At 41.3% G+C, this 15039-nt stretch overlaps 1 long non-coding RNA gene and 1 pseudogene across 3 annotated transcripts in view; both read right to left on the reverse strand.

The window, feature by feature from the left end:
• The window catches only part of LOC136843295 (uncharacterized), a 571224-nt gene extending 561350 nt beyond the window's left edge, over positions 1-9874 (reverse strand). For all 3 annotated transcript variants that reach the window (XR_010854513.1, XR_010854512.1, XR_010854511.1), the window contains exon 1: positions 9242-9874. This is a non-coding gene — a long non-coding RNA (uncharacterized lncRNA). The remainder of the gene's footprint in view (positions 1-9241) is intronic.
• A 3033-nt stretch (positions 9875-12907) lies between these two features.
• Positions 12908-15039, reverse strand: part of LOC136843293 (zwei Ig domain protein zig-8-like) — a 17770-nt pseudogene continuing 15638 nt past the window's right edge.

Genomic DNA, 15039 nt, shown 5'->3' on the forward strand with positions numbered 1-15039 from the left:
TCTCGAGTAAATTTACCATGATTATGTGTTTTCTGTAAGAAAAAAATTAAAATTCATTGAACGAAACCTAATGAAAGCTGCATCTTCTCTTTCCTTGCTGAGTGTACATGGCCATAACATATAAACATGTGAATATAAGCAAACAAACCATTTTCCATGACAACCATTCCAGACTGTTCCATTATTGACATGCTGATGGCTGGCATTGTGTTTTTGGCTGATAAGAAATAAATCAACAACTAAATATTTGTAAACTGACAGTTTCTTTGGAATACAGGAAACTTCAATTTAATTCATTTGAAAGAGTATCAAGTTGACCTAGGGCAACTGCAATGTAAGACTCGTAGCCTGCTCACTTCTTAACGAGAATTGTTAAAGGATCTTTTAAATCAGTCATTTTGGCGAAATAATTGGGCTCGAAAGGCATTAGCCTATAAGGTTTAAAAAATTACACAGAACTCTGAAACATTGAAAGGTGTAGGCTATACCTGGGAAGCAGTGGCGCCGCTATGGGGAGACTAGGGGGGTTCCCAGTCCTCCCAGCAGATGCTTGCCGGCCCCCACTGGCACCCCTGGTTGAAATTCCCTTTGTATCTAAACTTGAACCTCTTGGTGGTCTAAAGCAGATATTCTTGCCTTAACGATCATGTCCTACCACAGTCGAAAGCGACTTTTAGTTAACATTAACAACGTTTAAAAAACACCGCACTACACAGGTGTTGTAGAATAATTACTGTCATTACCAGACGCTAATCATGATGATGTGTACTGTTTTAAGAGTTGTGAAATAATGAGCAGGAGGACAGGTACTGCTAGTTTATTCAGAGCGCAGGTCGCTTATAAAGAGGAGTGCGGACGTCACACAGAGGAATACAATACAATTTAGGTGACCTGAGGTCAATTACTCTCGGTAATAATTACAATGGATAAATACAAGTAATGTAAAAAGTAAGTTCACAAGAATTGACATAACATTCTAACACATGTGCAAAGGAAGTAGATACAAATGAATTAGTAATAGATACATATTTACACAGGAAAAATATGGCTAATTTCTCTTGACCCGATCCTGTAGGAGCGATATCGAAGAAAGCGGGTGGTTCACCATAGAAAACCTGCTCAGTGGGAACTTTACAAGACCATGCATCCCCCTGCTTTGTGAAGGCGTGGACCAGCGGCTGGTGGTCCGTCCAGATTGTGAAGGGTGTACCCTCCAGGAGGAACTTGAAGTGACGTACTGCCCGATACACTGAGCAGAGTTCCCTGTCAAAGGTGCTGTAGTGGGCCTCCACGGGGCTGAACTTTTTGCTGAAGAAGGCGATGGGCTGGGGGGCTCCAGCGACGACCTGCTCCAGGACGGCCCCACAGGCAACGTTGCTGGCATCCGTCGTCAACTGGAGGGGGGCGTTGGGGTCCTGGTGGGCGAAGGCGGTTGCCTCAGCGAGGGCGGCCTTTGTCAGGGAGAAGGCCTACTGCTGGTTGGGTACCCAAACTAAGGACTTCAGTTGGCCCTTCAGGATCTCCGTCAGGGGGGCCATGGTGTGTGCGACCCTGGGCATGAACCTTCTGTAGTAGTTGACCATCCCAAGGAATTCTTGTACGGCTCTGACGGAGGTAGGGGTGGAGAACCTGGTAACGGCTGTGACCTTTGATGCCAGTGGATGGACGACCTCCGGAGATATCTCGTGGCCCAGGAAGTCAGCTTTTTCGAAGTCGAAGGTGCATTTGTCGAACCTGACGACGAGGCCATTCTCCTGCAGGCGATGCAGGATTGTCCGGATGTGTCGCAGGTGCTCTTTGGGGATCTGGAAAAAATTAGAATATCGTCCACGTAACAGACGCAGAAGTTCAGGTCCCCAAGGATGCTGTCCATCAGCCTCTGGAAGGTTGCCCCCGTGTTCCTCAGGGCAAAGGTGAAGGCAAAAATGTAGGACCCGAAGGCTGTGATGATGGCGGTTTTGGGGATATCCCCTGGAGCAACTGGTACTTGGAAGTAAGATTTCAAAAGGTCTAGTTTAGAGAATATTTTGGCCCCGTGAAAGGAGGCCATGAGATCTTGCATGTTTGGTAGGGGGCAGTGATCTGGTTCAGTTGCGAGGTTGAGCTGCCTGTAGTCGCCGCAGGGTCTCCAGGAGCCGTCCGGTTTCTGCACCATGTGGAGGGGAGAGGCCCACGGGCTGGAGGCCGTCTTGCATATGCCCATCCATTCCATCTCGGCGAAAGCGTCCTTGGCTTCCTGAAGGCGCCGAGGGGGAAGCCTCCGGAACTTTGCGTGTGTTGGAGGGCCCTTCATCTTAATGTGGTGGTAGATTCCGTGCTTTGCCAGGGCCCCGGGTACCTGGCGCAGTTCAGGCTTGAAAACGTCGGGGAACTCCTTCAGCAGCTGGGCGTACTGGTGTGGGGCGACGGAGCAGATGGTAGGCACACTGGGTCCCGGCACCAGGGGAAGGGGGAAGGGCCTGGCAGGAGTTGGTGTCTAATAGACGCTTGTGACCGACATCGACTGCCAGCCCAAAGTGGGCGAGGAAATCTGCGCCCAGGAGTGGGGTCCTCACTTCCGCAACAATGAAGTTCCACGCATATCTCCGGCCAAGGATGGAGATCGACAGGAGCCTGGTGCCATAGGAGAGGATGGGGAACCCGTTGGCGGCTGTCAGGAAGGCAGCTGGGTCCGGTGGGCGTTTGCAGTCCTCTCTGGATGGCAGGAACACTGATCGAACGGCCCCAGTGTCGACCAACATCCTCCTGCCAGAGGCGGTGTCGTGGATATAGAAGCCTAATGGTTTTGGGCTCCTGGGTTCCTCTGCTGCAAGGCGGCCTGTTCTGTTGGCCCCTGCCTCCTCCGTTTTTTGGATGGGCGAAAGAGCAGGGGGGTTGGGAGTTCTGGGCATCCTTGCCATACCGCTGTGGTAGTAGCAAGGCCCAGGTGGGCTTTTCTTGTGGTGGTATGCTGGCCGCCTCCTGGTGGCGGCGCTTATCTCCTCCTCCACGTTATCCTCCAGCTGGAGGGAACTGATGGGGTGTGCAGGCGTGGACGCCCGCTCTGTTGCCTTGCGGAGTCCGTCAGCCGCTGCGTTGTATTGATCAGGTCCTCGAGCGGCATTGTGTAAGGGTCAAGGATCTGAGTTCAGACCTCCGGGAGGAGCTGACGGAGGAGGATCTCCCTTGATAGGCTAATCTCCGACTGCCTACCGCTGCTGTCCGTCTCAGGAAGGGTGAGGAGGTCCTGGATCACGCCCCAAGTCTCCAGGATGTTCTGGTCATGCCGAGGGTTGTTGACGAGGTCAAGGGCGCAGGCGGCCCTCTCAGAGACCAGCAGGGAGGTCTTGACAAGAGAGGTTTTTAGATGCTGACACGTGACGGTGCGTGCGGCAGACAACCAAGGGACGAACTTCCTGCAGACCTCCTCCGGGAGGGCGTTGATCACGGCGTCAGCTTGCAGCACCCCGTCAGTAAGTCCCACCAGTCTGAACTGCCCCTCGACCCTGTAGAGCCATGATGATGGGTTGCCGTGCATGAAGGGTGGCAGCTTTATGGCGAGGGCGGATTTAGTCTGTTCTGTCAGGACTGGCAGCGCGCGGGGCGCGGGTAGCAGCATGGAGGAGTGCGTGAGCCTTGGTGCAGGGGAGGGCACGGGTGAGTCATGCGCAAGGGAGATATCTGAGTCCGCGAAGTTCGCGGTTAACTGTATGTGGGAAGGAATGTCCGCATCTATACTCATTATTGCCCTCTTGCTTGGAGTGGGTTACTCGCGTCAATACGCGCTTGGGAGCACGCCGTGTGGGTCCACTAATGACGCTGGTGATTTGCCGACGAGAGTCAGCACGCCTGAACGCTGGTTAAAGTACCGTGTTTAGTCCATTAGGGGCGTGGGGTAGTTCATGGAGCCAAAACTAGGTCACCACTTTAAGAGGTGTGAAATAATGAGCAGGAGGACTGGTATTGCTAGTTTATTCAGAGCGCAGGTCGCTTATAAAGCGGCGTGCGGACGTCGCACAGAGGAATACAATAGAATTTAGGTGACCCAAGGTCAATTACTCTCGGTAATAATTACAATGGATAAATACAAGTAATGTAAAAAGTTCACACGAATTGACATAACATTCTAACACGTGCAAAGGAAGCAGATACAAATGAATTAGTAATACATACATATTTACAAAGGAAAAATATGGCTAATTTCTCTTGACCCGATCCTGTGGGAGCAATATAGAAGAAAACGGGTGGTTCACCATAGAAAACCCGCTCAGCGGGGACTTTACACTGTCATCTTAATTTAAAAATATTTTTTGTTTAGTTACAGTTGTGCTAGCCTATATCTCTAATGACATTATTCTGTTTCTTGTTACCTTTACAACTTATATAGAGCTAAGAAATGAATGGATATAGGCTAGTTAGAAGTTTTTAATACATATGACATGTTTGTTCATGATATTTTGATCCAACTTAATGTTATCATCTTATGTATGAGTGACTGAAACTATAGTTACAGTTTTGAATAAGTGCAATGCAATTTGCTACTGCTGCTTAGAGTCGATTTCCAGGGAGAGGAGATGAAGAAGAGGGACTGGGATGGGTTGAAATTTTGAAGAGATTTTGGAGGGTCATAAGTCTTTTGTGTTATTGATGATATGCACTATTTTCAAATATTTACGTGACAAGGATATTATACTAGAGCTGAAAATTTAAAAAGTTGATAATAGAAATTAAGCTAGTTTTGAATATAAGGTTGTGATGAAATTTACATTGCAGTATTTGATACATTTGCATTTAGTAAGAGCCCTTTGTTGAGCTTCAGACTGTCATTCGATGGGCCGGAGTTCAATTCCCGCGCCCGGGTGATGAAGAGTTAGAGGAATTTATTTCTGGTGATAGAAATTCATTTCTCGCTATAATGTGGTTCGGATTCCACAATAAACTGTACGTCCCGTTGCTAAGTAACCAATTGGTTCTTTGCCACGTAAAATAAGTCTAATCCTTCGGGCCAGCCCTAGGAGAGCTGTTAATCAGCTCAGTGGTCTGGTAAAACTAAGGTATTTTTTTTTGCATTTAGTAAGAGTTGAAAATTAATTGAAAACTAAGCTGTCATTTCAAATACAGGTTTACTAATTATTAATAATATTATTCTCCTTCATTCACATGGATATATACATTCGAGAATATATATTTTACTTACTGCAGAATTTGGTACATTAGTTTTAAGTAATTTTCTTTGACCCACGCCCCCAAAAATACCTTGGCCCCACCTACGCCCCCACAACTGATGGAATTCCAGCTACGCCACTGTTGGGAAGACACTATATAAGCCTATTACTAAGAAAGAAAAATTAAAAATTTCAGCAAAAAATACAAACAGCACAACTTCAACACTTAGAAAATCTTCATTAAAAAACACATGCGATGGCCTAGGATACTACCTAACCTGTCTCAAGGAGAAAGCCCGCAGTTCGATTCACAACCAACAATAAAAAAAAAAATTGAATAACTTACAATTAGGCCTTTAGGTAAACATACTTGTGGCATAGACTTCAATTGGGCATCAGCTGGTGAAAATTAACGCTGAATGCCTACAATAGCTAACTTAGCTTTAGCTCTAGGTATATCTGAGATGTCCTACTTAACAATGAAAAATAACTATATAATTCAATGACATTCCAATGAAAAAAGGGACGTTCACTCTGACAAAACACAAAAAAGCATATTATTCAAAACGCAAATCAGACCAACATCAAAATAATTTGGGGTTGAATCAGCATTCCAAGAGGCAAACGACGACCAAGAGTAGGGTAGTATGGTAGGCTAGTATGCAAGAAACTTTGCTTTCACGTGTCAATAACGTTTAAACATTTTTTCTCTCTCTCTCTTGTTTAATTATTACTAGAATATGTAACCATCACTGTAAAATATATTTCGAAATATTTCTATTCTGAGGCTTATTATAGTTGAAGTAAAAAATGTTGCAATCTAGTCTGTTTAGTCAAATATTTGTAAACATAAACGATGAAAGAAAAAGCTGGCAGTCATTTCTTTCCATTCCAAGGCTTTGGCTTTAGCACGATATTGAGAAAAAAAATAGTTAAGTAAGGAATGCCATAGTAATTTTGACTTATTTGGAATAATTAACAATAAAAATACATGCAGAATCCGTAGGAACAGGCCTAGCACTTGCTAGGTTAAGATTCTTTTCCTTTCTGTTACTATTCTTAAAGGCTACTTTTTCCTTGCCGTGATGGTTCGATAACTTTTACCATAAAGAAATTATTTTTATATATTCGAAAACAATTTTTACTTACAGAAAGGTTTAAATGATATAGCACTTTGCCAAATGAATAATTTGCGGGCATAAGTCTAGCCTAGGCTACCAAATTTCATTTTGTTGCCATTACCAATCTATGAGACATTTGGTTTGATGAAAACATACAGTACATTAAGCCGGTTTGTTACACATAATAAAAAAAATATACAAAATTTTTTTAAACACTTATTAAAATGCACTAAAAAGTAAAAAATATTTTGAGACACCAGGATTTTCTTACATTTAATCATGTCTAAAAAATAAAAGCGTAGCCTAAGCCCCAAACATGGTGGGAAATGCTACTACAAGAAAAGAAATAGATTTTTTTTAATTTCTTGTAGCATTTCCTTCCACGTTTGGGGCTCAGCTTTTATTTTTGTAGACATGATTAATTGTAAGAAAATCTCGGTGTGTCTCAAAATATTATTTTTTACTTTTTGGTGCATTTGAATAAAAGCACGTTTAAAAAATTTTTAATATTTTTTTTATTTCATACTTTTTAGTTTTGACAGAAACTGTAACCGATTTATGATTGTCTTTAAAGAAACTGATGTCCGTTTCCGGGGGAGGGTGAGAGAGGGGGGAAAGGAGGGAAGGGGGAAGAAGGAGGGAAGAGGGAAGGAGGAGGGGGAGCAGGAAGGTGAGGGGATGGGAAGGGGAAATTGGAGGAAATGGGAGGAGGAGGGCAAAGGAAGAGGAATGAGGAGAGAAGGGGAAGGGGAGGGGAAAAGCAGGGGAGGGGAGGAAAATGAGAAGGAGATGGAGGGGAAGAGGAGGGGAGGGTGGAAGACGAATGGGTAGGGGAGGGAAAGGTGGAAGGGAGGGGAGGAGGACACAACTAAATTAAAATTTGATCTCATGCTCCAGAAAAGGGAGGAGGAAGGAAGGGGGAAGGGGGATGGAAGAGGGAAGGGGAGGAGGACACAGCTAAATTAACACTTGATCGTGTGCTCCGGAAGAGGAAGGGGAGGGGAGGGGGGGACGGGATGGAAGAGGGAATGGTGAGGGAATGAAAGCAGGAAGGGGGGAGGAGGACACAGCTAAATTAAAATTTGATCGTATGCTCCAGAAGGGGGAGGGGAAAGGGAGGGGAGGGGATGGAAGAGGGCTAAATTAAAATTTGGTGAGGGGATGGAAGAGGGAAGGGTGAGGGAATGGAAGAGGGAAGGGAAGGAGGAGGACAGAGCTAAATTAACACTGATCGTGGGTTCCGAAGGGGGAGGGGAAGGGATGGAAGAGGGAAGGCGAGGGATGAAAGAGGGAGGGGGAGGAGGAGGACACAGCTAAATCAACTTTTGACCACATGCTCCAGAAGGGAGAGGGGGAAGGGAGGGGAGGGGATGGAAGAGGGAAGGATGAGGGGATGGAAGAGGGAAGGGGAGGAGGAGGACACAGCTAAATTAAAATTTGATCGCATGCTCCAGAAGGGGGAGGGGAAGGGGGATGGAAGTGGAGGAGATGGAAGAGGGAGGGGAGGACACAGCTAAATTAACACTGATTGTGGGCTCCGGAAGGAAGAGGGGAGGAAGAGGGGGAGGGGAGGGGGAGGAAGAGGGAAGGGGAGGAGGAGGACACAACTAAATTAACTTTTGACCACATGCTCCAGAAGGGGGAGGGGGAAGGGAGGGGAGGATGGAAGAGGAAAGGGGAGGGGGAATGCACAGCTAAATTAACACTTGATCGTGTGCTCCGGAAGGGGAAGGGTGACGCGGAAGGGGGGGGGAGGGGATGGAGAGGGAGGGGAGGGGAGGGGAGGGGAGGGGGAGGGGAGGGGAGGGGAGGGGGGGGGAGGAGGAGGAGGGAGGACACAGCTCAATTAATACTTGATTGGGTGCTTCGAAAGGGCGAGGGGAGGGGAGGGGATGAAAGAGGAAAGTTGAAGGGAGGGAAAGGGGGGGTGGATGGAAGAGGAGGGGAGGAGGACACAGATAAAGTAACACTTGATCGTGTACTTTGGAAGGGGGAGGGGACGGGTGGGGAAGGGGGTGGAAGAGGGAAGGGAGAGGACACAGCTAAATTAACACTTGATCGTGTGCTGGGGGAGGGGGCTGGAAACGGGATAGAGGAAGGGGGAGGGGTTAGCCTATATAGAATATAGATTCTACCGAGTCAAAGTTGCGAAAAATCCGATGAGTTTCATACAAATCCTGAGACACTTTCCCGGTAACATGTTTAAAAGAACAACCCCGTTGTTACTTTACATGATGTCGCATATATAAGATGAATGAAGCTGCGATTTCAAAACTGAAGTCGGCATTGCCCGTAAGTGCCACAATAATATGTTGGAAGTATGACGTGCTGACACAGAAAGGATTCGCTACAAATAAAAAAACAAGCTATTTTAACTTAAAATCGAAAAACAGTTGTTTTCTATGGTTTGTTTACATCGTCCCGAAACGCTCTCCCCAAGTGTGACGTTTCGGAATTTCGTTGAGAAACAAAGTATGGTGGGATGCATTTTGTTAAGCAACCCCAACGCCGCCCTACATGTCTAAAACTGAAAAAATGGTGGCATAGACGGCACCTTACAAGCCTACATACATACTGCAAGCAATTCTTGATGACTGACAAAATACAGCAGGCGTCCTCATGCATCACAGTGACATGCTTAAAAGACGAGACTGGTAACTGTCACATCTGTTATACTTATAGGCCTACGTAGCCTACTAGGTCTAGTTGTAGGCTACGTAGGCCTATGACAGATGTGTAGGCTACTAATAAGCATTTTTGATAACCCTCAAGATCGTTCTTACTTAATATCATGTGGCATGTACATATTAATGATATTCTGATATCAAAATTAAATCCCCACTACATTTCTGTGCCATGGTAATATGCTGAATATTTGAGACATTTTAAAGAGACAGAGTGGCTATGCTGCTACGATGGCATACATCTGACTTGCACAAAGTTCAGGATAAATACATTCTAATATGCTTCGTTTACCTGTGAAATGTTATCCCATTTTCTCTTGAGGACTTGTTTTTCCTATTTTAGCGACTACAAGCCGCACATCGTACCATTATTGCTATCAGGAGATATATATAAAAAAAAAAACACTACCGCGTTAAACCACTGTTCAATTTGCACTGTTACCAGATCTTTCAAGATGGCCGCAAGGCTCTGCAGCGGCGCCCGCCTGGTGGAAGACCACCGAACTACGTGGTACTGATATAAAGGTACTTACCCTCTATGGATTTCTTCTTCTTCTTTCGACCTTATTAGTCCCACTGTATAGCAGGGTCTGCCGCTCGAGTCAACTTTCTCCATCTATTTCTATTCCTAGCATCTTCCCCCAGACCAACTTCACCCATATCCCTCCTCACCACATTCATTCATCTGATCCGTTGACGTCCCACACTCCTCCTCCCCATCACTGGCATGTTCCTAGCTCTCTTGATTGGTTCCACCTCCTCTCTTCTTATTACATGACCATAGTACCTCAAACGAGCTTCCCTAGCCTTCTCCTTTACATTACATATACCACAAATTCTTCTGATATCTTGACTCCCTCCTTTCCAGTAGCGATATTCCAGCAATCCATCTCACCATCCTCATCTCGGTTCTTTCCAACAATCCCTCCTCTTTCTTCTGAAGTGCCCAGGTTTCTGCCCCATATAACAGTACGGGCCTGATAACTGTATTTACCCTCTATGGATTTAACGCCGAGTATATTTCCAAAGGTTTAAAGTTATCGTGCGACATATATGAGTATATAATAAATATTACGTTTTCTACTAATACTTTTATCCATTTTCTTTATTTAATAATAAATGGAAAACTATTCTCAATTTGAGAAGCTTATTTACGGTCACTTTTTTGTCCATTTGTCGCCTGATTATTATAATAACTTTATTTCACTGGCGTTATGAGGACATAAGGCAGCAAATAATATAATACAGCAGTTCCATTTCGACAAATAACAAGGATAGCGATAAGTGTCCACCTCAAAGAAAGATTAATATTTTGAATACTATAAGGTTATTTCATTTGAATCCTTCTCTTTCCCTTTATTAACTTTAAACCAAGAAATATCTGAAACAACCGAGAGCAAGTACTTGCTATACCTCATGAGGTTAAATGACCTCTACCAGTACGTTTCTCTGCAATCTTCATTCCAAATATCATCTTGTGTGGATATTTTCTGCAGTTTCACTACGCACTCCTTCCCATAGATATTTGCTTACACTGAAGAGCTAAAATATAGATCATCTGAACATAAATAATTTAACTTCTGATACAATGCAGGGATATTGATGTCAATTTGGTTTCATTGTCTCATTATCTCAGGTAATACGTGTCAGATTATCAAAGTATAAGCTTCGTGTTTTGCTTGCTTGTTTTCAAACAATTTTCATTTTCGAAAAATAAACTAATAAAGCTTATCCGAGAGAAGAGGTTTCATTTATTTGGTACATATTGCACATTCTAAATATCTATTTCAGTTTTAAGTTGACGTTACCTCAGGACGAATATCAGAATAGGTGTCTTATTGGTAGACAATTATTTATAATGCAATTAACCATAAATTGAAATAATGAAGTTGAGTGTACAGCAGATGAATTCTCTTAATTGAAATAGTGAAGTTGAGTGTATTGCAGATGAATTCTCTTAACCTTAAGTTTTTTTAATACATAGTAAATAAAACAGTCTCTAGTGAATTTAACATTGTATACTTTGCTTTAACTAAGCTTCTAGCATCTGCAATTTTGATTAACTTTTTTTTTGGCAAAGGAAGAGCTTCCCCCAGTTTGCATATGTGATAGCACTGGTGTCTACGCGTTCTCCACATTTATTCCTTAATTCCTGGACTAAATGATTTTCACTATAAACTAATGTATCTTATTCAGAAATACTCACTATTAAACAAAATAACATATACAAAAATAATATATATATATATATATATATATATATATATATATATATATATATATATATATTAATATATATATATATTAAGAGTAGAATTTTGGTAATAGATTTTAGTGCTCATAATGAGCTTCGATTCTCATGGAATAATCCGAAAGACAATAAATCTTGTTCAGCAAACTGTCATAATGTCAAAATCTTATTTTTGCGGACAAGAAAGGCCACTAAAGTAAATGTAAATAAATAAATATAAATATATGTATAGAAATATATTAAAGCTTGCATGAATAAAATACATAACAATGCATTAATTAATCAATGAGTGTAAATAAATGTCGAGTATAGAGTATCACTTAGGGAACTCAAAACTCATAACTGGGTGGGCATGGCACAAAAGATTCGAGAATTTTATGATTGTGAGAATTCTGTTGGAGCATTATTCAAGTTCACCTTTCTTGTTCTCCTGCCTGCTGTGTCACCTTTGGAAGAAATAAATTTCAGCTGGGAGAATTCAACTGCAGCCTGCTGCTTTAACATTTCAGTTGTTATTGTCTTCCGTTACTCGTACATCGGCTTGAGCAAGAGACGTTTCGCTAAACGAATTCTCCAGATATTTCATCAGACTTTATAGTGTTGCTTTTGTGTTCAGCAACTGAAAGTTGAAAACAATTCTGGATCCCCTCAGGTCAATAAATTTACCAAAAGTTTTCATCCTTTCGAGATCTTTAAACTATATTGATTCTTTCCTGACATCTCATGTTATGAATTATATTATTTCATAGTTTTTATTCCATCACTCATAAGACAATTATGGTGCAGAATGTACTGATTTTATGTAACTATAACACATCAGTTACACTCACCATAAATAGGAGGATCGCGAATTCTTTAAAGACTTTTTGGCATCATGCTATCGCTCGTCAGGTTTAAAGCTCAGCTTGGGGAAAACATTTCGGTGGATATGAAAACTCAGAATTCCCTTGTGGATTTCTGAAGATCATTTTTCTCACTATAAAAAAAAGTTTGGAGTAAAGAATGATCTTTTAACCAAAGTTCCATAGGAAGAGAAAGATCCTCTTGGCAGATTTGCAGAATCTGAAGTATAATGCATGTCTAGCTAAGTAAATATGCAATGTAAACTATAGTAATAAAAAGAAAAGTATCATCACTTGCATTTGGGTGTAATTTTGTTCTACAAAAACCTAATATCAGACCGTATTAGTTCCAAATTTCGTTTACTTTGTATAATAAATACGAAAATATATTTAAAAAGAGCATTCGTTCTAAATTAGAAGAAATTTCATTTAGGATTAGTTATTATGTTAGTATGGTTAATGGAAATTGAAGTTTTTCAGTATTAATCTCTTACATTATTTCCAAGATATCACATTAGCAAGCTTTCTAAGTCACAATTTATATATATATATATATATATATATATATATATATATATATATATATATATATATATATATATATACATATATATACATAAGTTCTTTCAACTTGTTAATCATTTTTAAAACTCACATGACATTTATCTTTTTCAGGAGGGAAATGATCAATGGAAAACTCGCAAGACCTTCAGATCTGAAAATCGACATTGTGGGTCTCCAGAGAACCTTAATGTCCTTGCAAAATATGTATTTACGTGTAAATGCAGCCGGCAGATAGTTGCTTGACTGATTACGCTTGGTAATTGTACAATAAACGAGTGGTATGTGAAAATAAAAGAAACCGTTTTACAATACATTTTACTGTTATGCTTTACCATTCATACATTCTGACAACAGAGAAATATGTACAAAAATCCATAGTTTAATGTTACCTGTTTTTAACATAAAACATAGGTAAGGGCTGAAACTGGTTTTAAAAGTTCTTGCTGAAATTCTAAAATACTGACTAGAATGAAGAAATCTTTATGTCGAACTTTGCGTGATTATCATGAGAGCCACAACATTCTTTTAAGTACCTTTTAGTTTCTCAATGAATTGATTTCAGTATTTGGAATAACATCGACATGAACCTTCACAAGTTTTTGTGTTAAAAAGTTTTTTTTTCATAAAAAATGGTTAAAGCAAATATTTTTTCTTTAAATATGGCCAGTGTTTTATTTTCCAAGTACCCTGGAACTGTAGGCGCTGGATTCTGATTTTAAGATACGATGACCAGTGTATTAAAGTGGTAATTTCAATCTCGTGCCTCAGTTACTTAGATGTCGTTGGAAAAATATTTATCCTTATCATGAATGTCATCGACATCAGTTGCTTTATACTGTAGAAATTTTGAACAGTTACTCGGGTTGAATTTTGACCTACGCTGCTCAAGAACAATGAAGGGAACCTTATCTGGAACTTTACCGTAGGCATATGCCAATTTAAGCCTTATACTCTTTTTCACATAATGATTACGAAATTTTCGTAAACTGGTAATATTTGACGAAAGATCAGCATTTATTTCAATGGTGAACAACCTTGTTAACAATGTTGTGAAAGAGCCAGTGGAGGCTTTGGTTGGAGCATTTACCTCGAAAGAAATAAATTCATTTATGTCATTCATTTATACAAAGAATGTATAATACTTTCTTTTACTGAGGGTTAAATTATTGTAAACCGTAACTCCAGCATTAGCAGATAATCACCAGATATTCCTTTGGGGTCAACTTGTGAGTTTTTCCTTCGAAGCTAAAATCGTTAAACAACTGTTAGTGATCTTACCTACATCAAATCTAAGTTGCTTACCATAATCACAGTCGACCTTCCTTCATGTAAAAAAAAAAATAGAAAAATATTAAATCCTCGCATTCTCTTTGGTCTTCTACCAATCTTGTATATATTGTGCGTATCAAGACGCAACAACAACCAACGTCCCTTTGGCCCCAACGAGATTGCTGGGAAGTAATCAGCGATTACATCATCTAGTGCAGATAACAAAAGATCCTAATCGCTTTGTTTTTTCTGTAAGAAATGAGAGAAGTCCAAAGGTGATGCACCACGGAATGACTTGAGAGAACCCAAAGTCATCCTCTAATGAGATAAGGAGACAGAAGGCAGCAAAGGTCACGACACTGGAAAAGACGAACTTGTTGTGGACTGTTGCGGCACCGTTGCTCGTGGTCTTCATGGCCTCTGGGGTCTCACCTGGAAAACGAAAGAAGAAGATTCTTCTCAGTTGATAAAACAATCAGTACAAAAGCTGAGTGAGTAGCACCCTCACATTCCTAGACGCTAACCAGCCGATTGACTGGTATCAGTAACAAAAAACTGAATTTTTCAGAGCAATCGAGGACGATATAGAAAATAGGCGTAGAAAATTATTTTAAAAAATGAAATAAATACCGAAAACATATCTTACTTTCCAGCACATGCACGGAAACGGAAACTTCTTTGGCATTGGCAGGTTTACAAGAATATATTCCCGAGTCCAACGAAGAGGCATTATGAACCGAGAGAGTTGACTTTGTCATTTTGCCCCGGTGCTCAGTGCTCACCTGAATCAAGCGACCTTCCTTCCTCCCGTAGTTCATCAGCTGAAAGAAAAGCAGAACAATTAGTAAAATAAAGTAAGTTAGTAGCCAGCTAGGAAAAGAATAGAAAAAAAAATACCACGAATCTTTTTTTCACAGCTGTATTCCACTTTACCTCCTCTTACTTCTTACTCTTGAGCACCACATTCTTTGGAAGCTTGAATTTCAAGTTCATGGCCCCTGTGGGCTTGTTCCATATGAATAGTTTTCATTATCTGGATAATAATAATAATAATAATAATAATATAATAATAATAATAATAATAATAATAATAATAATAATAATAATAATAATAATAATGTTATGTGGAAGAAACGTGATACAGTAACTTAATGATGTCACTCT

The sequence above is a fragment of the Macrobrachium rosenbergii genome, chromosome 11 (genome assembly GCF_040412425.1).
Source record: "Macrobrachium rosenbergii isolate ZJJX-2024 chromosome 11, ASM4041242v1, whole genome shotgun sequence".
In the NCBI taxonomy this organism is placed as follows: Eukaryota; Metazoa; Arthropoda; class Malacostraca; order Decapoda; family Palaemonidae; genus Macrobrachium; species Macrobrachium rosenbergii.